This window comes from Bos javanicus, chromosome 12, assembly GCF_032452875.1.
Source record: "Bos javanicus breed banteng chromosome 12, ARS-OSU_banteng_1.0, whole genome shotgun sequence".
In the NCBI taxonomy this organism is placed as follows: Eukaryota; Metazoa; Chordata; class Mammalia; order Artiodactyla; family Bovidae; genus Bos; species Bos javanicus.
Genome location: NC_083879.1, coordinates 76,673,580 through 76,698,387, shown reverse-complemented (window position 1 = coordinate 76,698,387; position 24,808 = coordinate 76,673,580). Strand labels below are relative to the sequence as shown.

The following is a 24,808-nucleotide window of genomic DNA, read 5'->3' as shown; positions in this document are numbered from 1 at the left end:
TGGGGTGCCATTGCCTTCTCCGTGGATGGACCTAGAGAATATCATGTTTAGCGAGGTAAGTCAGGCCGAGACAAATATTATATCACTTATATGTGGAATCTTAACAACAATAATACAAATGAATCTGTATACAAAATAGAAATACACTTCCAGACGTAGAAAACAAGCTTCTGGTTACCAAAGAGGAGAGGGAGGGGTTGAGAGGCAAATTAGGAATATGGGTTTAACAGATATAAACCACCATATATAAAACAGATAAGCAACCAGGATTTACTGTATAGCACAGGGAAGAGAAACGCTGGACTGGAAGAAGCACAAGCTGGAATCAAGATTGCCGGGAAAAATCTCAATAACCTCAGATATACAGATGACACCACCCTTATGGCAGAAAGTGAAGAGGAACTAAAAAGCCTCTTGATGAAAGTGAAAGTGGAGAGTGAAAAAGTTGGCTTAAAGCTCAACATTCAGAAAACGAAGATCATGGCATCCGGTCCCATCACTTCATGGGAAATAGATGGGGAAACAGTGGAAACAGTGTCAGACTTTATTTTTTTGGGCTCCAAAATCACTGCAGATCGTGACTGCAGCCATGAAATTAAAAGACGCTTACTCCTTGGAAGGAAAGTTATGACCAACCTAGATAGCATATTCAGAAGCAGAGACATTACTTTGCCAACAAAGGTCCGTCTAGTCAAGGCTATGGTTTTTCTTGTGGTCATGTATGGATGTGAGAGTTGGACTGTGAAGAAGGCTGAGCGCCGAAGAATTGATGCTTTTGAACTGTGGTGTTGGAGAAGACTCTTGAGAGTCCCTTGGACTGCAAGGAAATCCAACCAGTCCATTCTGAAGGAGATCAGCCCTGGGATTTCTTTGGAGGGAATGATGCTGAAGCTGAAACTCCAATACTTTGGCCACCTCATGCGAAGAGCTGACTCATTGGAAAAGACTCTGATGCTGGGAGGGATTGGGGGCAGGAGGAGAAGGGGACGACAGAGGATGAGATGGCTGGATGGCATCCCCGACTCGATGGACGTGAGTCTGAGTGAACTCCGGGAGTTGGTGATGGACAGGGAGGCCTGGCGTGCTGCGATTCATGGGGTCGCAAAGAGTCGGACACGACTGAGCGACTGAGCTGAACTGAACTGAATAACGTATAATGGAAAATAACCTGAAATATATGTGTATATATAATGAATCATGTTGCTGTACATCTGAAACTAACACTTTATTGTAAATCACCTATACTTCAACTGAATAAAAAAGTCACCCACCAAGCTCAGCTTTGATTATGCGAGAATCACAGCTGTTTCTACGTCTGGTGTCAAATATGTGGACCCTACAGCAAATCAGAAGAGGTGCGTGAGAGGCCTGCTGGACTCCATGAATAGTCTTACACCTGAGCAAAACACTCTTTGCCTTGTAATTTCCTTCTTTAACAAAATTATTTATTTATTTGGCTGCGCCGGGTCTCAGTTGTGGCATGTGGGATCTGGTTCCCTGACCAGGATTCCCCGGGTCCCCTGCACTGGGGCCGAGGAGTCTCAGCCACTGGACCCCCAGGGAGTCCCCGCTGTTATTTCCTAAAAATGTTTGGATCAGATGAGTTTGCCTAGCCTTGCAGACCCACTTCCCCTCCCGGCTGGTCAACCTGCCCAGTTGAGTGGTGCAGGGCTGCCCAGCATAACAGCCTGCCCTCTGGTTTCCTTAGTGAAACCTTGATCTGGGGAAAGGACCCAACGTGAGGGCCCCGCAGCTAGTTCCTCCATAACCAGAAATAAAACCGAGATGACTGTATTTCTTCATCTAAAGAACAAACACGGAGCAAGATGTCCAGAAACCTAGAGACATTCTTTTCTCTAAATTATTTGCCTAACTTAAAAAGTTCTCATCACCACAAGCTGCCAGCCTGGAAATATCCCGGCAACTTTCTCGGTTGTGTTTTTGATACGAGAGTGATCTTACTTCTGCAAGAAGCGTGAGATAAGCCCTGGAGTGTACAGGGACTTAAACTACTCAGAGAGACAGGGCTGTCAGACATAGCTCTGTTGTAAGGAAGGTCTTGTCTTTGAGGCTTTAGATGCTGACAGGTTTCTCTAAGATGTTCAGGGCAAACGTCCAGGCACTGGAGTAAAAGGGACTTGAGTACACATATGCATAGAAAAAAAGACTGGAAGAAAAGACTGCAAAATATTGTTCAGTTGCTAAGTCGCACCCAACTCTTTGGTGACCCCGTGGACTGCAGCATGCCAGGCTCCCCTTGTTCTTCAGTGTCTCCCAGAGTTTGCTCAAATTCTTGTCCATTAGGTCAGTAATACTACCTAACCATCTCATCCTCTGCCTTCCCCTTCTTTTGCCTTTAATCTTTCCCAGCATCAGGGTCTTTCCCAATGAGTTGGCTCTTTGCATCTGGTGGCCAACGTACTGAAACTTCAGTATCGAGGGTTAGCTATAATATTTATTTTCTTCTTTGTGCTCGAGTACATATTCCAAACTGAATACAAGGAGCATCAGTTATTTTTAGCAGAAAGACAGTTTTAAAGTTCACCTTCTTCAAAGATAGTCCCAGCTGAGGCGGACACCGTTGAGTGAAACGTGCAAAGGATTTGAGACCAGGACATCGATTCATCAACACTCCCCGTCCCAATCTCAGCGTGTGCCCAGTGTGGTGCTGGGCAAGGTGGGGGGTGCCCCGGAGAAGCCATAGTTCTGCCTCCAAGGGGCAAGACAGGGACGAAAGGGAACAGACACAGTCCATTCACAGGTGACTCCCTTCAGCCTGCGAAGGTCCTCTGGGTGGGCTGTTACTATTTTTCTCATTTTACAATGAGGAAACCGAAGCTCAGAAAGCGAAGGCCCTGGGCTAGGTAGCAGCAAACCCTGCCTCTCCCGTCCTGGGACCTCCAGCCCTGAGAGCTTACTCACCTCGGGGAGAGGGGACAGCGGAAGACGGTTTAACCCATCGTGGCTTTCCGTCAGTCACTTATCAACCAAAACCAACAAAACCGCCTGGACTTTCTCCAGAGGCAGAGGGAGCGTCCATCTTATTAAAGCAGAGCACAGCTGGAAGCTATTACCTGCCTGGCAATTGAAGGCACAGCAAGCTGGAAATGGGGGTGGGGCAGCGAGGGGGGGGGGCGCCCACGTGTCCCCAAAGCCCTCGGAGGCATCGCCAGGTAATCAGTGAAATGCGTGAAAACTGAGAGACTGGCTGCCAAGTATAATACCTCAGGACACTTCCAAGCTGGACTTAACTCTTGTCTCTGAGGCGGCAAGTCAGGCACATGGCTAATAAACCCTGTAAAAGACTAAGGCACGCATCAGATTTTTTTTTTTTTTAAGACTAAAACCCACTAACCTCCCTGCAGACGTCTGCTGTGTAATGGGATTCAGGGTTCCGTGGTTCTCCTTCTCTGCGTGTAAAAATCTGTGTGAGCCAACATCAGCTTACCGCCAAGCGTGGATACTCTGACATCAGCAAGAAGCAGCTGGTGCTTCTGGGAAATTCAAGCTCTGAAACCCTGTTTTGCTTGCGGAGATGCAATAAGGTCAGCGAATAACCAAATAACCCACCCCTGGGTCCCGAGGTCTTTCTGACCTATGAGTCTTTGAAGGCACTTCTGTTTATTTTTCCCTTGTGGTGACAGAAGCTTGTGGGTGTTATCTCTGGGAGCCCATTGAAAACCTTCACGGAGTGAGGTCAGTTGTAGGAGTCAGCCAGGGTTGTCGTAACACAGTACCACAGTCTGGGGAGTTTAAGCAACAGAGAATTATTTCCTCATGAATCTGGATGCTGGAGGTCTGAGATTAAGGTGTCAGTGGGGTTGGTTTTGAGTCACTTCCTAAGCAGGTTGGTAAGAAGGCCGGGGTCCCCAAGGAGGAAAAAGGGGTCTGGGGCTCTCGAAGCAGAGATAGGGGTCTCGAATTCTCAAGGAGGAGGAGAGGACAAACATCCTTTTTTTATCTGTACGTTCTTTAGTCTTGGTCACATAAAAAGTTTTTTTCTTTGATGATTACACAACAACTCAGTTTACACTCTGTACTAAGGGTTATATAACAACAATGTGTCCTTCTTGAGGACAGATTCTCCTTCCTGAAGACCTTCTGACTAATCCTAATCCTAATATCTTAGAATGTATATTATGGGAGTGGGTCCGGTAGGATCTTTCTATTGTTAAGTTCTGATCCTGTTATCCTAAAATGTAAATTGTGGGAGTGGGTCTAGTAAGATCTTTACAACCTTGAGACATTCTTTTGATGTATTGTAATAACCAGTTTAAAAGTATATAACTCTCTTGCTAACACTAGCAAGGGGGGCAGTCTCATCCCCCTCCTGATGTCTATGTCAGAAGCGTTCTCTGTTCTGCTTTATACTTTAATAAAACTCTGCTGTACAAAAGCTCTTGAGTGATCAAGCCTGGTCCCTGGTCCCGAAGTTAAATCTTTGGAAATCACAAAGCTGACACCGTTCACCGTAAGCTATTAGTTTCCTCTGAGGTCTCTCTCCTTGGCTTGTAGACAGGACGTCTTCTGTCTGTGTCTTCGCATGGTCATCCCTCTGTATGAGTCTGAGTCCTAATCTCCTCTTCTAATAAAGACACTAGTCAGATTAGATTGGGCTTCCCTGGTGGCTCAGTGGTAAAGAATCCACCTGCCACGCAGGGGAAAGAAAGAAAGAAAGACAGTGAAGTCACTCAGTCGTGTCCAAATCTTTGTGACCCCGTGGACTGTAGCCTACCAGGCTCCTCTGTCCATGGGATTCTCCAGGCAAGAATTCTGGAGTGGGTTGCCATTTCCTTCTCCAGGGATCGAACCTGGGTCTCCCACATTGTAGGCAAATGCTTTACCCTCTGAGCCACCAGGGAAGCCATGCAGGGGACCTGGGTTCGATCCCTGGATCGGGCAGATCCCTAGAGAAGGAAAGGGCACCCCACTCCAGTATTCTTGCCTGGAGAACCCCTTGGACAGAGGAGCCTGGTGGGCTCCAGTCTACAGGATTCCAAAAGAATTGGGCACGATTTAGCAACTCATCAGCAACATATTAGAACAGAGGATCCCAAAAGAATTGGGCATGATTTAGCAACTCATCAGCAATGTATTAGAACAGGGCCCTCCTGGGTGACTTCATTTTAACTTAGTCACCTCTTTAAAAATCCCATCTCCAGAAACAGTCACATTCTGGGGTGCTGAGGGTTAGCGCTGCAGCGGATGAATTTGGTGGAAGGGACACAGTTCTGCCCATAACATTGTTGGGGGCAACAGAGACGCAGTAGAAACATTCTACTGTATTCTTTGTGGATCAGGGACCAGCTCAAAGGAGGCCGTTCGAGAAGGCGACCTTCTGCACCCACTGTGACCTCAGGATGGAGGCTCCGGTGAAGATGCTTCCAGCCCTCTGCTCCCACCAACTGGGACTCATCCTTCCAGCCCAGACTACACCCTGAGGAAAGGGGTCCCTCGTCTAGGAAGCTCAGACACCCGCTAGGACCCTGCAGATCCCCGTGATGACACCTTGCCCACCTGGACTACAGCAGAGACAATTCACACCTGAGCAGCCCAGGGGATGGCGCTCCACCTGCTCACTGGCCTGAAGCCATTCTGTATCCCTGGGAGTTTGGGGGCAGGGGTCTTCCCAGGTCGTCCAGAGGGGCAGGACAACTTGGTGATCTGGGGACGGGAATGACCCTCAGAGGGATGGAGGCAGGGCCGCTGCAGCTGGATTTATTCGCTCATTCAACAGGGATCTGCAGGGGCCAGGTCCGCGTCGGGCACAGGTGCCTGTGATTCATTAACATGCGCGACAGACGGCAGCCCGTGAGCTCATGGAGGCTCCATGCCAAGGCAGAGGGGTGGCCACAGACGCGCGCTGCGCCCAGAGGTGCTTCCTGTGAAATGTCCATTCGGGCCCAGGGAACCGGGGACTCCCAGCCTCCTCTGGCTGAGGGTTTCTGGGTGGTTTCCTGTTTCAGCCCCACGGCCGGGGAAATTTCTGCTTTTTGCTCTTTTGAACTCTAAGCGGGGACACGCACGCGCTTGATGAGGGAGTTTTCTGGTTAGAGGAAAGTTTTTATGTCCTGTGTGCACTGCTTAACATATCCTGAAAAACTCAGTTCAAATGTCACTTCCCGTGAGAAACCTCGTCTGACCCCCACCAACCCCTCTTCTGTGCTCATGCGGCGTGAATCATCGGCGCGGAGGTGCACGTCTGGTTGAGCGTGTCCCTCCCCCAGCCCCTGGGTTCCTCCAGTCTGCCTCCAGGCAGGCTCTCTGCCTTGTATCTGTGTATCTGCCCTAGGGCCACCGGTATCCGGCACAGAGAAAGTGCTGGGTGAAATGAAAAACAGAGACCCAGGTGGAGCCCCCTCCAGCCTGCCTTTGGTGTGGCCCTTACCACTACCCCATTACCCTCTTTAGGATCACGTGATTCATGACCACATGATTTCAAAGCAGCAACGGGCATGGACAATATTTTGAGAGACTCAGTCAGTACTCAGTCAGTTCAGTCGCTCCGTCGTGTCCGACTTTGTGACCCCATGAATCGCAGCTCGCCATGTCTCCCTGTCCATCACCAACTCCCGGAGTTCACTCAGACTCACGTCCATCGAGTCGGGGATGCCATCCAGCCATCTCATCCTCTGTCGTCCCCTTCTCCTCCTGCCCCCAATCCCTCCCAGCATCAGAGTCTTTTCCAATGAGTCAGCTCTTCGCATGAGGTGGCCAAAGTACTGGTGTTTCAGCTTTAGCATCATTCCCTCCAAAGAAAATCCAGGACTGATCGTCTTTAGAATGGACTGGTTGGATCTCCTTGCAGTCCAAGGAACTCTCAAGGGTTTTCTCCAACACCACAGTTCAAAAGCATCAATTCTTTGGCGCTCAGCTTTCTTCACAGTCCAACTCTCACATCCATACATGACCACAGGAAAAACCATAGCCTTGACTAGATGGACCTTTGTTGGCAAAGTAATGTCTCTGCTTTTGAATATGCTATCTAGGTTGGTCATAACTTTCCTTCCAAGAAGTAAGTGTCTTTTAATTTCATGGCTGCAGTCACCATCTGCAGTGATTTTGGAGCCCAAAAAAATAAAGTCTAACACTGTTTCCACTGTTTCCCCATCTATTTCCCATGAAGTGATGGGACCAGATGCCATGATCTTAGTTTTCTGAATCTTGAGCTTTAAGCCAACTTTTTCATTCTCTTCGTTCACTTTTATCAAGAGGCTTTTTAGTTCCTCTTCACATTCTGCCATAAGGGTGGTATCATCTGCATAGCTGAGGTTATTGATATTTCTCCTGGCAATCTTGATTTCAGCTTGTGCTTCTTCCAGCCCAGCATTTCTCATGATGTACTCTGCATAGAAGTTAAATAAGCAGAGTGACAATATGCAGCCTTGATGTACTCCTTTTCCTATTTGGAACCAGGCTGTTGTTCCATGTCCAGTTCTAACTGTTGCTTCCTGATCTGCATATAGGTTTCTCAAGAGTCAGGTCAGGTGGTCTGGTATTTCCATCACTTTCAGAATTTTCCACAGTTTATTGTGGTCCACACAGTCAAAGGCTTTGGCATAGTCAATAAAACAGAAATAGATGTTTTTCTGGAACTCTCTTGCTTTTTCGATGATCCAGTGGATGTTGGCAATTTGGTGTCTGGTTCCTCTGCCTTTTCTAAAACCAGCTGGAACATCTGGAAGTTCACGGTTCACATATTGCTGAAGCCTGGCTTGGAGAATTTTGAGCGTTCCTTTACTAGCGTGTGAGATGAGTGCAATTGTGCGGTAGTTTGAGCATTCTTTGGCATTGCCTTTCTTTGGGATTGGAATGAAAACTGACCTTTTCCAGTCCTGTGGCCACTGCTGAGTTTTCCAAATGTGCTGGCATGTTGAGTGCAGCACTTTCACAGCATCATCTTTTAGGATTTGAAAGAGCTCAACTGGAATTCCATCACCTCCACTAGCTTTATTCGTAGTGATCCTTTCTAAGGCCCACTTGACTTCACATTCCAGGATGTCTGGCTCTAGGTCAGTGATCACACCATCGTGATTATCTGGGTCGTGAAGATCTTTTTTGTACAGTTCTTCTGTGTATTCTTGCCACCTCTTCTTAATATCTTCTGCTTCTGTTAGGTCCATACCATTTCTGTCCTTTATTGGGCCCATCTTTGCATGAAATGTTCCCATGGTATCTCTAATTTTCTTGAAGAGATCTCTAGTCTTCCCCATTCTGTTGTTTTCCTCTATTTCTTTGCACTGATCACTAAGGAAGGCTTTCTTATCTCTTCTTGCTATTTTTTGAAACTCTGCATTCAGATGCTTATATCTTTCCTTTTCTCCTTTGCTTTTCGCTTCTCTTCTTTTCACAGCTATTTGTAAGGCCTCCCCAGACAGCCGTTTTGCTTTTTTGCATTTCTTTTCCGTGGGGATGGTCTTGATCCCTGTCTCCTGTACAATGTCACAAACCTCATTCCATAGTTCATCAGGCACTCTATCTATCAGATTTAGGCCCTTAAATCTATTTCTCACTTCCGCTGTATAATCATAAGGGACTTGATTTAGGTCATACCTGAATGGTCTAGTGGTTTTCCCTACTTTCTTCAATTTCAGTCTGAATTTGGCAATAAGAAGCTCATGATCTGAGCCATAGTCAGCTCCCGGCCTTGTCTTTGCTGACTGTATAGAGCTTCTCCATTTTTGGTTGCAAAGAATATAATCAATCTGATTTCGATGTTGACCATCTGGTGATGTCCATGTGTAGAGTCTTCTCTTGTGTTGTTGGAAGAGGGTGTTTGCTATGACCAGTGCGTTCTCTTGGCAAAATTCTATTAGCCTTTGCCCTGCTTCATTCCGTATTCCAAGGCCAAATTTGCCTGTTACTCCAGGTGTTTCTTGACTTCTTACTTTTGCATTCCAGTCCCCTATAATGAAAAGGACATCTTTTTTGGGTGTTAGTTCTAAAAGGTCTTGTAGGTCTTCATAGAACCATTCAACTTCAGCTTCTTCAGCGTTACTGGTTGGGGCATAGGCTTGGATTACTGTGATATTGAATGATTTGCCTTGGAAATGAACAGAGATCATTCTGTTGCTTTTTAGATTGCATCCAAGTATTGCATTTGAGATACTGGCAACCCTTAAAGTGTGGAATGAGACTCTGTCTTGTTATTTCTCTTGGCACAGCTAAAACTTAGGATTTGTTACCTGTGTTCAAGACAGAAGGGAATGCTCCATTTCAGTTAGAGGTTAGGGAAAATAAACATGTAAATTTTTCCTATTTAAGTTCGTGGACCCTCTGGGTTCTATTCACAGACCCTTTGAGGGATCCACACCATGTGATTAAGATCCTCCAGACTAGAACTTTCATCTCCCAAGTCGTACTTTGCCCTTTCCCTTGGTAAACTCCACCCCCAGCCAGCTCAGGTGCAAGGTTTTGCTGCGTCCCAAGCCTCGGGGTGACCTTGAAGTCAGGCGTCCTCAGCTCCTTCGCTCCACCTGCATGGTGTCTCCAGCTGCTGACAGAACTTGGCCCTTTGCTTGCTCCCCCACTGGACCTCAGATGGGTAAAAGCATCAGCCTGCAGTGAGGGAGACCTGGGTTCGATCCCCGGGTTGGGAAGATCCCCTGGAGAAGGGAAAGGCTGCCCTGGCCTGGAGAATTCCGTGGAATGTATAGCCCATAGGGTTGCAAAAGAGTCGGACACAGTTGAGCAAATTTAACTTTCAGTTTTTTTCACAAGTAATGAGAGCAAACCAGCCTGCAGCCTGGGGCCCCAGGGGCCCCCCTCGGCTGCCCCGATGGCAGGGTTTTCTTCCTTTTCTTTTTCTCCTTTCTCCCCAGCACTGCCCAGTCTCTCTAGCTTTCCACTTCCAGGTTTTCTTCCTGTCCTTTTCAACCCACGGGCAAGTCAGCTCTGCCCCAGCTCTGCCTACCCCAGCAGCTCAGATGCTCAGCACAACATGAGGCTCTTCTTGGGTAGACATTTCACCAATCGAAATCTATTTATCACAATGTTTCTTCTAAGGGCACCCAGAACTCTCCTTGATATTAACTTGGATAAATGTGGTTCTCTCCATCTTATTACAACAGGATCAGAAGTTCTTTGAAGACTCTTGCTCCTTTGGGATTTTCCTCCACTGATGTGCCCTTCTGGGAGCAAGGATATGAGCCTTATCCATCCTTATCTCTTGTGTTTCCTTAGCCTTTGGACACCTGTTCATCTGTGGTGATCGAGTGTAGCCTGGACTTTACATTAAACACAAATGCTTCATGACAAGTAGGTTCACTCAACAAAGGCAGGGGTGGATTATTATTAGGGAACCTATCAGTGTATTTCATTGCATTGAACCATAATAATTTCAATAGACACCCCAAAAACATTTGAAAAGCTGCATACTATTGATAAACTCTTAGCAATCCAGAAACATGCTGAGTCCTAACCAGCGTTCACCAGAAGCTTACACAAATCATGATGTAAGAGAAGACTCTTGAGAGTCCCTTAGCAAGGAGATCAAACCAGTCAATCCAAAAGGAAATCAACCCTAAATGTTCATTGGAAGGACTGATGCTGAAGCTGAAGCTCCAACACTTTGGCCGCGTGATGCGACAAGCCAACTCAGTGGAAAAGACTCTGATGCTGGGAAAGATTGAGGGCAGGAAGAGAAGGAGGTAACAGAGGATGAGATGGCTGGATGGCATCGCCAACTCAATGGACATGAGTTTGAGTAAGCTCCAGGAGATGGTGGACAGGGAAGTCTGGTGTGCTGCAGTTCAGGGGGTTGCAAGGAGTTGGACAGGACTGAGCGACTGAACAATAACAAGGGTGAAACACTGGAAAGAAGGGGTGGCTGCCATCCAACGCTGCTTCTCTTCAACCTTGTAAAGCGGGGCCTTGATAGCATAGAAGGGTAAGACTAAGGGGCCCGAGTCTAAAATGAGAAGGAAAGACACTGTCACTCTTGCAGGTGATGTGATGAACTACCTAGAGAATCCAAGACACCAAATGAAAAACTAATGTGAGAATTTGAGGAGGGGGTTGGACGCAAGATCAACAGACACAAATCAATGGCTTTAATTTCCATTAGTGTGGGTATTTTTAATAGAAGAGTTCATTATTTTACTTTTTTGCGGGGGGACATGCTTGACAGCTTGCAGAATCCTAGTTCCCCAAACAGAGATTGAACCTGTGTCCTCGGCAATGGAAGCTCAGAGTTTTAACCCCTGGACTGCCAAGGAATTCCCTGCTGCTGCTGTTGCTAAGTCGCTTCATTTGTGTCCGACTCTGTGTGACCCCATAGATGGCAGCCCACCAGGCTCCCCCGTCCCTGGGATTCTCCAGACAAGAACACTGAAGTGGGTTGTCATTTCCTTCTCCAATGCATGAAAGTGAAAAGCGAAAGTGAAGTCACTCAGTCGTGTCCGACTAGTGTATTTTTAAAAAGCAATAGAGTATACCAACTGTTGGTGAGAACTGGAGAAACTGGATCTCTGTGCGTTGCTGGTGGGACTGTAAAGTGGTGCAGACACTGTGGAAAATGGTGTGATGATTCCTCAAAAAAATTAAACAAAGAATTACCATATGATCCAGAAATTCCAGTGCTCATATGTATCCAAAGAAGTGGAAGAAGAGACTCAAACAGATGTTTTTACAGTGGGTATTCCTAGTCATCACAGCAGTATTCACGATAGCCAAAAGGGTAAAGCCACCCAAGTGTCCATTGACAGAGGAATGGATAAAAAAATGTGACACATACATGCGATGGATTATCATTCAGCCGTAAAAAGCAGTGAAGAGCTGGTACAGGCTACAGTGTGCATGAATCGTGGACACATTATGTTAAGTGGAAGAATCCAGACACAGAAGGACAAATATTGTATGGGCTTCCCAGAGCAGTCAAGTCCATAACGACAAAAGGAAGAACAGTGGGGGGCTGGGGGCTGGAAGTAGGGGGTGCTGGGGGCTTAGTGTCTAATGACTACAGGGTTTCTGTTCAGGAAGATGAGAAAGTTCTGGAACTGGATGGTGAGGGTGGATGCACAACAGTGTGAATGTACTCAGTGCCACAGAACTGTTCACTCAAAACTGATTAAAGTGGGCTTCCCTGGTGGCTCAGTCGGTAAAGAATCTGCTGCAGTGCAGGAGATCGCCTGCCATGCTGGAGACCTGAGTTTGATCCCTGGGTCGGGAAGATCCCCTGGAGGAGGAAATGGCAACCCACTCCAGTATTCTTGCCTGGAGCATCCCATGAACAGAGGAAGCCTGGCAGGTGAGAGTCCATAGGGTCGCAAAGAGTTGGAAATGATTTAGCGACTAAACCACCACCACCACAACCACAATAAAATATTAATGGTTTTTGTAATCGCTAACTGTAACTAATTAGAAAAGGTAAGGAGAAAGAGGGGCTTCCCTGGTGGCGCAGCAGTAAAGAATCCGCTTGCAATGCAGGAGACACAGGAGACCCGGGTTCAATCCCTGGGTCGGGAAGATCCCCTACAGTTCATAGGGTTGCAAAGAGTCAGACTTGACTGAAGTGACTTAGCAGAGACTCACATACACACAAGGGGAAAGGGAACCTACTTGAAAATCAACAGAGTCCATAGTACAACCAAGAATGAAACCACCAACTCTCCTGCTATAGTCATTGTAACACTAAAGGCAAATAAATACACAAAGCTGAATGCAGAGCCCAGAACTCCCAGATATTTCACTGCTTAGAATCTACCCTAATAACAAAATAAGTGGACGTGTGCGTGGGTACATATGTGCAAGAAGGCTCACCGAAATGACGTTGGTAGAAGTGAGCAAAATTGAGAGCAATGTGCACTTTCAACTATGTGGTTGTGTATTTACCTAGAGAGCTAAAATGCAGGGAAAAGTGTCTAGAAGTCTACGTAGCCGACTGCTGTGATCAGTCCTAGGGGAACTTTCCTTCGGCGAGTTTCTAGGAGGATGTATTCAGATAGTATTGGTGAATTTCTTTTTCTTTACTAAAGTAGGAAGAACCAGCTATCTCCCCCTGTGATAATCCGGCCTTGTCCATGCGCCTGTCAGGGCCTCTCTGTGGAGTCAGCATTAGGGCATCTGTGGATGTGAGGGCAACAGCTACACCTCCGGGTGGCCTTCCAGAAGAGGGCGGTCTGTGTGAGGGTGTTACAGGAAGATCAGGATTCCACCCGAGATCCTCCCTTCTGATACAGCAGTCGGTTATTCTGGGTGCCCCGTAACCTTCAGCACAGTCATCCTTGACTTTGGCTTTGGCTGTACATTGGAATCATGTGGGAGGGCTTCTGATCCTAATCTTTGCCAGGGGATTCCCATTTCTTGGGTCTGGGGGTGGCCCCGACTTTGGGTCCTGTTGATGCAGAGTGCATCTCTCCAAACTCAGGGCTCCTCTGTTTTTCTCAAGGTGTTAGTTATTCTGGCACTTCCCACTTACGAAAGTGATATGTGAAACCGAAGGAAAGGTTTTTTTTTTTTGACATTTGACCTCACTGGTTTCTGCTTGTCACTCTATCCCATTGAGATGTCTTTTAAGTTTTTCCATCGTAGTGATTCTTTCCAGTCTCCATCACCATCATGGGCTGTTCTCTCTGTCTCCCAGGCATAGGAGACTGACCTTGGCCAACCTCCCTTTCAGTGGGGTCCTTGGAAGAAGGCATGGTTTCTCTATGACTGCACCGTAGATATCTTTCTCCTTCACTGATAGGGCTTCCCTGGTGGCTCAGATGGTAAAGAATCCACTTGCAATGCAGGAGACTTGGGTTTGATCCCTGGGTTGGGAAGACCCCCTGGAGGAGGGTATGGCAACCCACTCCTGTATTCTTGCTTGGGAAATCCCATGGACAGAGGAACCTGGCGGACTACAGTCTATGGGGTCGCAAAGACTCAGACATGACTGAGTGACTAAGCACAGCACAGCTTCACTAATGAGAAACCAAGGCTCAGGGCTACTGTTCAGCAACAAAAACAAACAAACTGCTGATAAACACGCATGCCACAACAGGAACCCCCAAATCACTAAGCTCAGTGAAAGAAACCAGATGCCAAAGGTTATACACTGGATGTTTCCATTTACACAAAACATCCAGAAAAGGCAAATCTATATGCAGAGAGAGAGCGAGCAGATTAGAGGTTGGCTGGGTCTGGGGTGAACTGGGAGGTTGTTGTTGTTGCTCAGCCCCTCAGTCCCATCTGACTCTTTGCAACCCCATGGACTGGGCACGCCTGGGAAGCCGGGTATGCCAGGCTTCCCTGTCCTTCACCATCTCCTGTAGTTTGTTCAGGCTCATGTCCATTGAGTCGATGATGCCATCCAACCATCTCATCCTCTGTTGCCCCCTTCTCCTCCTGCCCTCAGTCTTTCCCAGTGACCTTAAATAGACACAGGGATCTTCTGGGAATGTGATTTGAAACAAATAACCACCAGATATTTCTCCAGCATCTCCCGATGGGTTTATTCGGGATGGGCAGAGAATTAGCATTCAGCACCTGCCACTGTAGTGTGCCACGTGCAAGGCCCCACACGGAAAGGGAAGGAAGACTCTTCTCTAGAGTGGAAAGGAAGTTGGGAGGGCTGTTGTAGTAAACAGAGTCCCTGGCTTCTCACTGGCTGAGTCCTTGCCAGGAAAGGAGTCTGTCATCTTCCTGAGGGGCCCAGCCATGGTCTCAAGACCTCTTCTTGTCTCCTGACTATTTAATTGAGACCATGAGTGCATTCCTGCTAAGTGTCGTTTCAGTCTTGTCCCGCTCTCTAGGACCCCATGGACTGGAGCCTGCTGGGCTCCTCTGTCCATGGGATTTCCCAGGCAAGCGTACTGGAGTGGGTTGCATGCCCTCCTCCAGGGGATCTTCCAGACGCAGGGATCCAACATACATCTGCTATATTTAACCTGGATTGGCAGGTGGATTCTTTACCACTAGCGCCACCTGGGAAGCCCTAGACTGGTTAGAACAGGGGAATCGAAGCGCGTTTTCAGGGGGTGTTGGAGAGAGCCTGCATTGTTCTTGGTGATAACTGGTCCCATCCCCTCCCCTCTCCTGTCCAGCACTCTCCCCTGTTCCCTGCAGGACCCCTTCTCTCCTCTTCTTCCTCCTCCCTCCTTCCCTTCCTCCTCTCACCTGTATTGTATCTGGTACCCTTTCCCCTGCAGACCCTGAGCTGGAAGGTGGGCACACAGCAGTCAGCAAAACCAACTCGTGCTTGTCTTCAGAGTTCACAGTTTGTTGGGGGAGAGAAACATCTACCTAATGGCTATGCCAATCAAATTCTGGCTCACACACATTAGGTGTTGGAAGGAAGGGCCCACGGGGCCAAAAAAGAGGTTCTAATTTTAGAGGGTCCTTGAAGAGCCCTTGGCCAAGCAAGGCGAGGCTGAGGTGGAGGCTTGACGGCCAAGGGAAGGTCCAGGTGAGGAGCAAAGATAAGGTCCTGGGAGAGGGAGGTGCAGCTGGGAGGAGGGAAAGGTGGTCAGTGAGTAGGGGCAGGGGGGAAAGCGGGGGGGAGTCTGGCCCCCTCTCCCAACTCTCTCCATGGCCTTTCGTCTTCTTCCCACCAAAGCCCACCCCTCCCAAGGAAACATACACTCCCAGGAAAAACCGGGGATGCAGTACAAATACAGCCTCGCACCACCTGCCCTCAATTCACTTCTCTCTTGTTACATCTACCTGGTTGAAAATGATGGATCTGCTATCGGTGGGCTGCAGGCGGGGCTTATCCCAAGACCTCAGGAAGGCATTGCTGAGGTTTGACTAGGGCGGGACACATCTAGGTGATGTTAAGATATCCCTGGTGGGTTGGGGGTGAATGCAGTGTGGGGAGGGGGGCTTTTTAAGCCAAATGACCCCCTGGAACTTAGGTCCAAGTTGAGATGCCTCCTTTTCCTCCCAGAAGGCCGACTTGGGTGGAAATGGGTTGGGGACGGGCTGGAGCTGGAACCTGGGGGCCCAGGCAGCAGACTTGGTGCCAGCCCTGGTTTTGATGGTGAGGAAGGGCCTCCCGAAAAGCCCCTCCAGGGCCCTAGATTTGGAGACAAGCAGATGTTCCGAGAGCACTTCGTCCTCCCCAGCTGCACCCCCACCCCACCACCACCGTGGGGCCCCTTCTATTTATAGAGCTTCCTCTCCAGCTCTCTGCACTTGAAAAGTGTCCTTGAAACACAGACACAAGAGAAAAAAAAATTCTGAAAAATGTCAAACCACAGGTCCTTTCCCCACTCTTTTTTTTAAGTTTCTAGGTTTGTACTATTCCTGGTTGACCCTAAAGCAGATAGGGTCAAATGGGTGCCCTGAGTTTTAAAGGCTCAGAAGGTGCTGGGCGTTGGGTCCTGGCTTCCACAGGCTACTTGGGGACCGGCTCCAGGGGCAGGGGATACATGGCCCCATCTAGCCTGTAACTCTGGCGGGATCAGCGGCACTGATCTCAGATGGTGAGAGGGGAGTTAGAAAGTATGCTGAATCGGAAGTCAGGATTTCATGGTCTAGTTGAGGCTTTGTTTAGAAACATCCCTTTAGCCTCTGAGTGTACCTGCCACTCTGCAAATTTAAAAAGCTGGACTAGACCTGTGTTTTACAAACTTTTTTGATCCAGAGCACATCCCCACCCTGCAATAAAAAAGAGTCCCACAGAATAGTATTTATGTCTACTGTGATGCATTTTCTTCTGTATTCTGTTCCATTTTATTAAAAAATTCTGATCATGACCTACTAAAATAATTTCAAAACCTACTGTAAGTGGTTAAAATAGGAAATTTTTTAAAAGATCTTTTTTTTTTTTTTTTTGATGTGGACCATTTTTTAAAGTCTTCATTGAATTTCTCACAATATTGCTTCTGTTTTATGTTTTGGTTTTTTGACCATGAGGCATGTGGGATCTTAGCTCACTGACAAGGAATCAAACCCACACCCCCTGCTTTGGAAGGCAAAGTCTTAACCACTGGATGAGGAGGGAACGCCCCTGATAGTGAATTTTATGTTACATATATTTTGGTGGCCCTAGTGATAAAGAACCCGACTGCCAATGAAGGAGACATGAGAGACCCGGGTTTGATGCCTGGGTCAGGAAGATCCTGGAAAAGGGAGGGACAGCCCACTCCAGTATTTTTGCCTGGAGAATCCCATGGACAGAGGAGCTTGGTGGGTTACAGTCCATGGGGTTGCAAAGAGTCAGACACTGCTGAAGCGACTTAGCATGCACACATGTTTTATAATAAGAAGAGAAACCCATTTTTTATTTTAACCCATTGTAAATTTTACAATGGCTGAAAAATCCTGAACTGCACAATCCCTGAGTTCTCCTCCAATTATTATTTTTAAAATTTGTGCAATCATGGAGTAAAAGTTCTCTTGATAAAATGTTGACTGAGCTTAAATTTTTTCAGGTAATTGAAAAAGTCTTCTCCCTGGCTCTCTTATTCTCTTTTGTGTGCAAGTGTGCTAAGTCGCTTCAGTCGTGTCTGACTCTTTGTAACCCCATGAACTGTAGCCCACCAGGCTCCTCTGTTCATAGGATTCTCCAGACAAGAACGGTGGAGTGGGTTGCCATGCTGTGGTATCAGCTAAAACTGCAGCCAAGCATACTCTGTGGCCCAGCAGCTCCACCCTGGGCGAATCCCAAGGGAAGTGAGTGCATAGGTTTGTCCAAAAGTATGCTCGGGATCCACACAGATCCAATGTGTGGATCACAACAAACTGTGGAAAATTCTGAAAGAGATGGGAATACCAGACCACCTGACCTGCCTCCTGAGAAATCTGTATGCAGGTCAAGAAGCAACAGAACTGGACATGGAACAACAGACTCGTTCTAAATAGGGACAGGAATACATCAAGGCTATATATTGTCACCCTGCTTATTTAACTTATATGCAGAATACATCATGAGAAACGCTGGGCTGGATGAAGCACAAGCTGGAATCAAGATTGCTGGGAGAAATATCAATAATCTCAGATATGCAGCTGACACCACCCTTATGGCAGAAAGTGAAGAGGAACTAAAGAGCCTCTTAATGAAAGTGAAAGAAGAGAGTGAAAAAGTTGGCTTAAAGCTCAAGATTCAGAAAATGAAGATCATGGCATCTGGTCCCATCACTTCATGGCAAATAGGTGGGGAAACAATGGAAACAGTGAGAGACTTTATTTTGGGGGGCTCCAAAATCACTGCAGATGGTGACTGCAGTCATGAAATTAAAAGATGCTTGCTCCTTGGAAGAAAACTGTGACCAACCTAGACAGCATATTGCAAAACAGAGACATTACTTTGCCTCCAAAGGTCTGTTTAATCAAAGCTGTGGTTTTTCCAGTAGTCATATATGGATGTGAGAATTGGACTATAAAGAAAGCTGAATGCCAAAGAATTGATGCTTTTGAACTGTAGTGTTGGAGAAGACTCTTGAGAGTCCCCTGGACTGCAAGGAGATCCAACGAGTCTATCCTAGAGGAAATCAGTCCTGAATATTCATTGGAAGTACTGATGCTGAAGCTGAAACTCCAATACTTTGGCCACCTGATGTGAAGAGCTGATTTATCTGAAAAGACCCTGATGCTGGGAAAGATTGATGGCAAGAGGAGAAGGGGATGACAGAGAATGAGATGGTTGGATGGTATCACCGACTTGATGGACATGAGTTTGGGTAAGTTCCGGGAGTTGGTGATGGACAGGGAAGCCTGGCGTGCTGCAGTCCATGGGGTTGCAAAGAGTCAGACATGACTGAGCAACTGAACTGAACTGATGCTCAGGAATGTTAGCAGCAGTGCTGTCTGTACCAGCCTCAGCTGGATAGCACTCAGGTGTTCATCATCAGGGAAAGGAATAAATCAGTACTGATCTATCCCCACAAAGGAATAAAAACAGCAATGGGAGTGAATGAACTATACAACTGTTAACAATACACATGAATTGTACCAAATGATATTGAGTAAAAGAAGCCAGTGCTGGAAGAACACACACCAGGTGACTCCATTTATCTCAAGTTCAAAACTAGGCAAAAACAAAAAAACAAAAAAAAAACAGAATCTAGAGTTGGGACTGCCCCGGTGGTCCATTGGTTAAGACGTTGCCTTCCAATGCAGGGCATTTGAGTTCGATCCCTGGGCCCTGGGCAGGGAGCCAAGATCCCACATGCATTGCAGTGAAAAGCTAAAACATAAAACAGAAACAGTACTGTGACAAATTCAAGAAGACTTAAAAAAAAATCTAGTAACCTAGGAGGTAGTGATGGGAAGGGGATGCTGGGGTGCATGGACTGGTCTGGATTTTTATCTAGTTGCTAGTACGTAAGTGTGATTTTTAGGGGTTCAGAATGAGGCCCCCCCAGAATGTGCCACTTTTGCATGAGGATTATTTTGAGCTAAAGGCCATCAGCACTCTGTGGGTTCTAGAGAAGCGACTGCCTCTCCCCTCACTACCTACAAGAATTTCATGTGGGGATTTTCCCCAGAAAAAGAGCTGTTACCGGAGAGGTATTTTACCTAAGTGGCCCCATCTGTATGTCAGGAAAAGACATCTAAGTGGCCAACATCTGCTCCCCTTCCAGGGCTTCCCAGGTGGCACTAGAGTAAAGAACCCGCCTGCCAATGCAAGAGACGTAAGAGATGTGGGTTCAACCCCTGGATCAGGAAGATCCCCTGGAGGAGAGCACGGCAGTCCACTCTAGTATTCTTGCCTGGAGACTCCCATGGACAGGGGAGCCTGGCGGGCTAAGAGTCAGACGTACGGTCGCTAAGAGTCGGACACGACGGAAGTGACTCAGTACACACGCACACTCCTCTTACCATCACGAGTGGCCCTGCCGCCCATGGAAACCCAGGTCCTCACTGCATTCCTCAGCTTGGGTGGCATATAGACCTCGTTTCACTTTGCTGTCTCTGACCTTCTTGTGTATGTGAGATTCCCATACATACAAAGCTAAATTGGATTTTCTCCTGTCAGCCTTATGCCAATTTAATTCTTAGACCAGCCAGAAGGACCTAGAAGGATAGAGGAAAGTTTTCTTCCTCCCCGATAGTTTAATGAAAATTGAGGGAGTGTATGACTTATAGCCTTTTTTGTTAGATGTACACACAACATAAATGTTCCAAAAGTTTCCTATAAGAACAATGAAAGGTTAAGGAAACACTCTTTCTGAGGTCAACCTCTGCAATGGGAAAACTTTAGGAAGAAGGTGTGCATTCATCCCCCACACAAACACACACCCCAATACACACATTGATTCTGGGTGACTGAGATAGGTGCCACGCACGGCCCGGGGAAGGATAGCACCTTTTATTAACATGTATTTTTAATTGGAGGATAATTGCTTTACAATGTTGTGATGGTTTCTGCCATACACCAACATGAATCAGCCATAAATATGTACATGTCCGCTCCCTCTTGACCCCCGCCCCACCACCGCCTCCCATCCCATCTCACGCCTCTAGGCTGTCACAGAGCACTGGCTGAGCTCCCTGTGCTATGCAGCCACTTCCCATTAGCTCTCTACTCACGCATGGTAATGTCTGTATTTCAATGCCATTCTCTCTATCCATCCCGCCCTCTCCTTCCCCCGCTGTGTCCACAAGTCTGTTGCCTGTGTCTGAGTCTCTATTCCTGCCCTGCAAATAGGTTCATTGGTATCATTTTTCTAGATTCCATATATATGTGTTAACATAGGATATTTGTTTTTCTCTTTCTGATTTCACTCTATATAACAGGCTCTAGGTTCATCCACCTCACGAGAACTGACTCAAATATGTTCTTTTTTATGGCTGAGTGGAATGTGAAATCAAGTGGGCCTTAGAAAGCATCACTACAAACAAAGCTAGTGGAGGTGATGGAATTCCAGTTGAGCTATTTCAAATCCTGAAAGATGATGCTGTGAAAGTGCTGCACTCAATATGCCAGCACATTTGGAAAACTCAGCAGTAGCCACAGGATGGGAAAAGGTCAGTTTTCATTTCAATCCCAAAGAAAGGCAATGCCAAAGAATGCTCAAACTACCGCACAATTGCACTCATCTCACACGCTAGTAAAGTAATGCTCAAAATTCTCCAAGCCAGGCTTCAGCAATACGTGAACCGTGAACTTCCTGATGTTCAAGCTGGTTTTAGAAAAGGCAGAGGAACCAGACACCAAATTGCCAACATCCGCTGGATCATAGAAAAAGCAAGAGAGTTCCAGAAAAACATCTATTTCTGCTTTATTGACTATGCCAAAGCCTTTGACTGTGTGGATCACAATAAACTGTGGAAAATTCTGAAAGAGATGGGAATACCAGACCACTTGATCTGCCTCTTGAGAAATTTGTATGCAGGTCAGGAAGCAACAGTTAGAAGTGGACATGGAACAACAGACTGGTTCCAAATAGGAAAAGGAGTATGTCAAGGCTGTATATTGTCACCCTGCTTATTTAACTTCTATGCAGAGTACATCATGAGAAATGCTAGGCTGGAAGAAGCACAAGCTGGAATCAAGATTGCCGGGAGAAATATCAATAATTTCAGATATGCAGATGAGATCACCCTTATGGCAGAAAGTGAAGAGGAACTAAAAAGCCTCTTGTTGAAAGTGAAAGAAGAGAGTGAAAAAGTTGGCTTAAAGCTCAACATTCAGAAAATGAAGATCATGGCATCTGGTCCCATCACTCCATGGGAAATAGATGGGGAAACAGTGGAAACAGTGTCAGACTTTATTTTTCTGGGCTCCAAAATCACTGCAGATGGTGACTGCAGCCATGAAATTAAAAGACACTTACTCCTTGGAAGGAAAGTTATGACCAACCTAGATAGCATATTCAAAAGCAGAGACATTACTTTGCCAACAAAGGTCTGTCTAGTCAAGGCTATGGTTTTTCCAGTGGTCATGTATGGATGTGAGAGTTGGACTGTGAAGAAAGCTGAGCGCCGAAGAATGGATGCTTTTGAACTGTGGTGTTGGAGAAGACTCTTGAGAGTCCCTTGGACTGCAAGGAGATCCAACCAGTCCATTCTGAAGATCAGCCCTGGGATTTCTTTGGAAGGAATGATGCTAAAGCTGAAACACCAGTACTTTGGCCACCTCATGCGAAGAGTTGACTCATTAGAAAAGACTCTGACACTGGGAGGGATTGGGGGCAGGAGGGAAGGGGACGACAGAGGGTGAGATGGCTGGATGGCATCACTGGCTTGATGGACGTGAATCTGAGTGAACTCTGGGAGTTGGTGATGGACAGGGAGGCCTGGCGTGCTGCGATTCATGGGGTCGCAAAGAGTCCGACATGACTGAGCGGCTGAACTGAACTGAACTGAACTGAATATTCCATTGTATATGTGTACCACAACTTCTTTATCCATTCATCTGTTGATGGACATCTAGGTTGCTTCCATGAAGGACAGTGTCTTCATCCTGCTGGCAGAGTGTTGGTCTAGGAGACAGCCTCACACAGTGATAACAATGTCATCTAATTTTGTTGCTTCTGTGCTTTCTTGTCCACAGGCTCATCAATGACTTCAGATCACACAGTAGGACTGCAGGTAGAGATTGATCAGGGTTGAGTACACCCCAGGGATCTCCCCAGGAGTTGCTTTTCTGACTAAATCTCTCCTGGGGGCATTTTCTTGTGAAATCTTTGCAAGCTGTCTTCCTTGCCTGACCCACCCTTTTGGCATTTCCCCTGCATTCTTGGTTAACATGCAGCCACAGGGGCCTCATTCCCACAGCCTGAAGCAAGGAGGGTTTTTCTCATGGATGACCGAGTGCACCCAGCCCAGCACCTGGAGTATGAAATGTGCGTAAATAACAATAGTGATTGAAAGAGAGAAAGGAGAAATAATTCAATTAAATTGAGGTTTCCTTCTGAAGAAAAGCACGGGGAAGAGAAAATATGGTGGGTTCCAGTTAGTTGCGGGTTGGCCTGCATTCCCCGTTTGTGTTTTGTGAAGTGAGAGGCACCCTGCCCTCTTCTTCCTGAAGAGCATTTGCCTGAGAGGCTGCAGGCTGAGCTGGGCTTTGACACCCGCTGTAGCTCCCTGTGTGACCGCAGATGGCTCAATCCACCTCTCCCACTCTCGCTCGCTCATCTGCAAAATAGGTGGCCTGGGTGGGAGACGCTGTTGAGTTCCTCTGTCTGTGACTCTGTGATGTCAGGTGGGGGGGATGGGGACAGAAGGCATGGATCCTCACACCCACATCCAGCACCACTGGGTTCTCAGTCACCTGTGGGTCTGAGTCACCACCCCTTCCCACTCAGGCTTCTGTTAAGTTGCTCACTCATGTTGGACTCTTTGCAACCCCATGGACTGCAGTACGCCAGGCTTCCTTATTCTCCACTATCTTCCTGAGTTCACTCAAACTCATGTCCACTAAGTCAGTGATGCCATCCAACCATGTCATCCTCTGTTGTCCCCTTTTCCTCCCGCCCTCAACCTTTCCCAGCATTAGGGTCTTTTCCAATGAGTTGGCTCTCCGCATCAGGTGGCCAAAGTATTGGAGCTTCAGCTTCAATGTCAGTCCTTCCAATGAATATTCAGGATTGGTTTCCTTTAGAATTGGGTGGTTTGATCTCCTTGCAGTCCAAGGGACTCTCAAGAGTCTTCTCCAACACCACAGTTCATTCAAAGCATCAATTCTTCGGCATTCAGCCTTCTTTATAGCCCAACTGTCACACCCATACATGACTACTGGAAAAACCATAGTTTTGACAAGACGGACCTTTGTTAGTAAAATGATGTCTCTGCTTTTAAATACACTATCTAGGTTAGTCATAGTTTTTCTTCCCGGGAGCAAGCGTCTTTTAATTCCACGGCAACAGTCACCACTGAGACTAAAGCCTCCTGTAGGTGTGGCGATGTCATGGACCATGCTGCATCTGCACCCCAGTGGCTAGCACAGGGTACCAAGTAGATGCTCAGTGAATCCTTGTAGGAAGAAGGCTTTGGATGAGGTGGGAAGATGAGCCAATAGGAGCTGTGACAGATGGGTATGGAATAGCAGCCCCTCCCATGGGTCCTGTCCTTAGTAATCAGTTACCAAGTACCTTTCACCTCCAGTGGACACACGGGAGAGGCCAGGGAGCATACAGGGTGCCTGCTTTACTCTTGTCTTTAACGTCTTACACAGATGCTGTGCATAATATGGGGGTTCAGAATGCGCCTCCCCCAAATATGTCACTTTTGCATGTGGATTATTTTGAGCTAAAGGTACTTGAGACCCTGGGGGTTCACAAGAAACTACCTTACTACTCAGAAGAGTTGAAATTGGGGCTTTTTCCCAGGAAAGAGTACCAGCGATAAGTGTCACCAAAGTGGCCCCCCATCTGTGTGTCAGGGCAAACACCTGCCCAGCGTCCGCTCTTCTTATCATCCTGGGAGGGACCCTCCCATCCTTGGAAAGCCGCAGGCCCCAATCTCAACTCTCAGCTCGGGATGGCACACAGACCTCATTTTCCCTCTCGGTCTCTGACCCTCTTGTGTATGTGGGATTCCTGTCCGTAAGAATGAAAATGTTTATTTTCTCCTGTTAATGAGCCTCATGTCAATTTAAATCTTAGGGCAGCTGGATGAACCTAGAGGGTAGAGGAAAGGTTCCTCCCACATCCTCAGCATTCATCTCTGGGAAACCTTCCTGGTTACTCCGGACTGGGGACCAGCACCTCCTCACATGGTCCCTTAGCACAGGGGTCCCCAACCTCCCTGCTGTGGATCGGTTGTTGTTGTTCAGCCGCTCAGTCGTGTCGGACTCTTTGCGATCCCAGGGACTGCAGCACGCCAGGCTGCCCTGTCCTTCACTATCTCCCGGAGCTTGCTCAAACTCAAGTCCATTGCATTAGTGATGCCACCCAACCGTCTCATCCTCTGCCGCTCCCATCAGATCAGCCTCGGC

The 24,808-nt window shown here is 47.3% G+C and overlaps 1 long non-coding RNA gene across 1 annotated transcript in view; it reads right to left on the bottom strand.

Annotated features, from left to right (window-relative positions):
* LOC133258560 (uncharacterized) overlaps positions 1–5,012 on the bottom strand; it is a 35,113-nt gene extending 30,101 nt beyond the window's left edge. The window contains exon 1 of the long non-coding RNA XR_009740078.1: positions 3,356–5,012. This is a non-coding gene — a long non-coding RNA (uncharacterized LOC133258560). The remainder of the gene's footprint in view (positions 1–3,355) is intronic.
* Between the last annotated feature and the right edge of the window lie 19,796 nt (positions 5,013–24,808).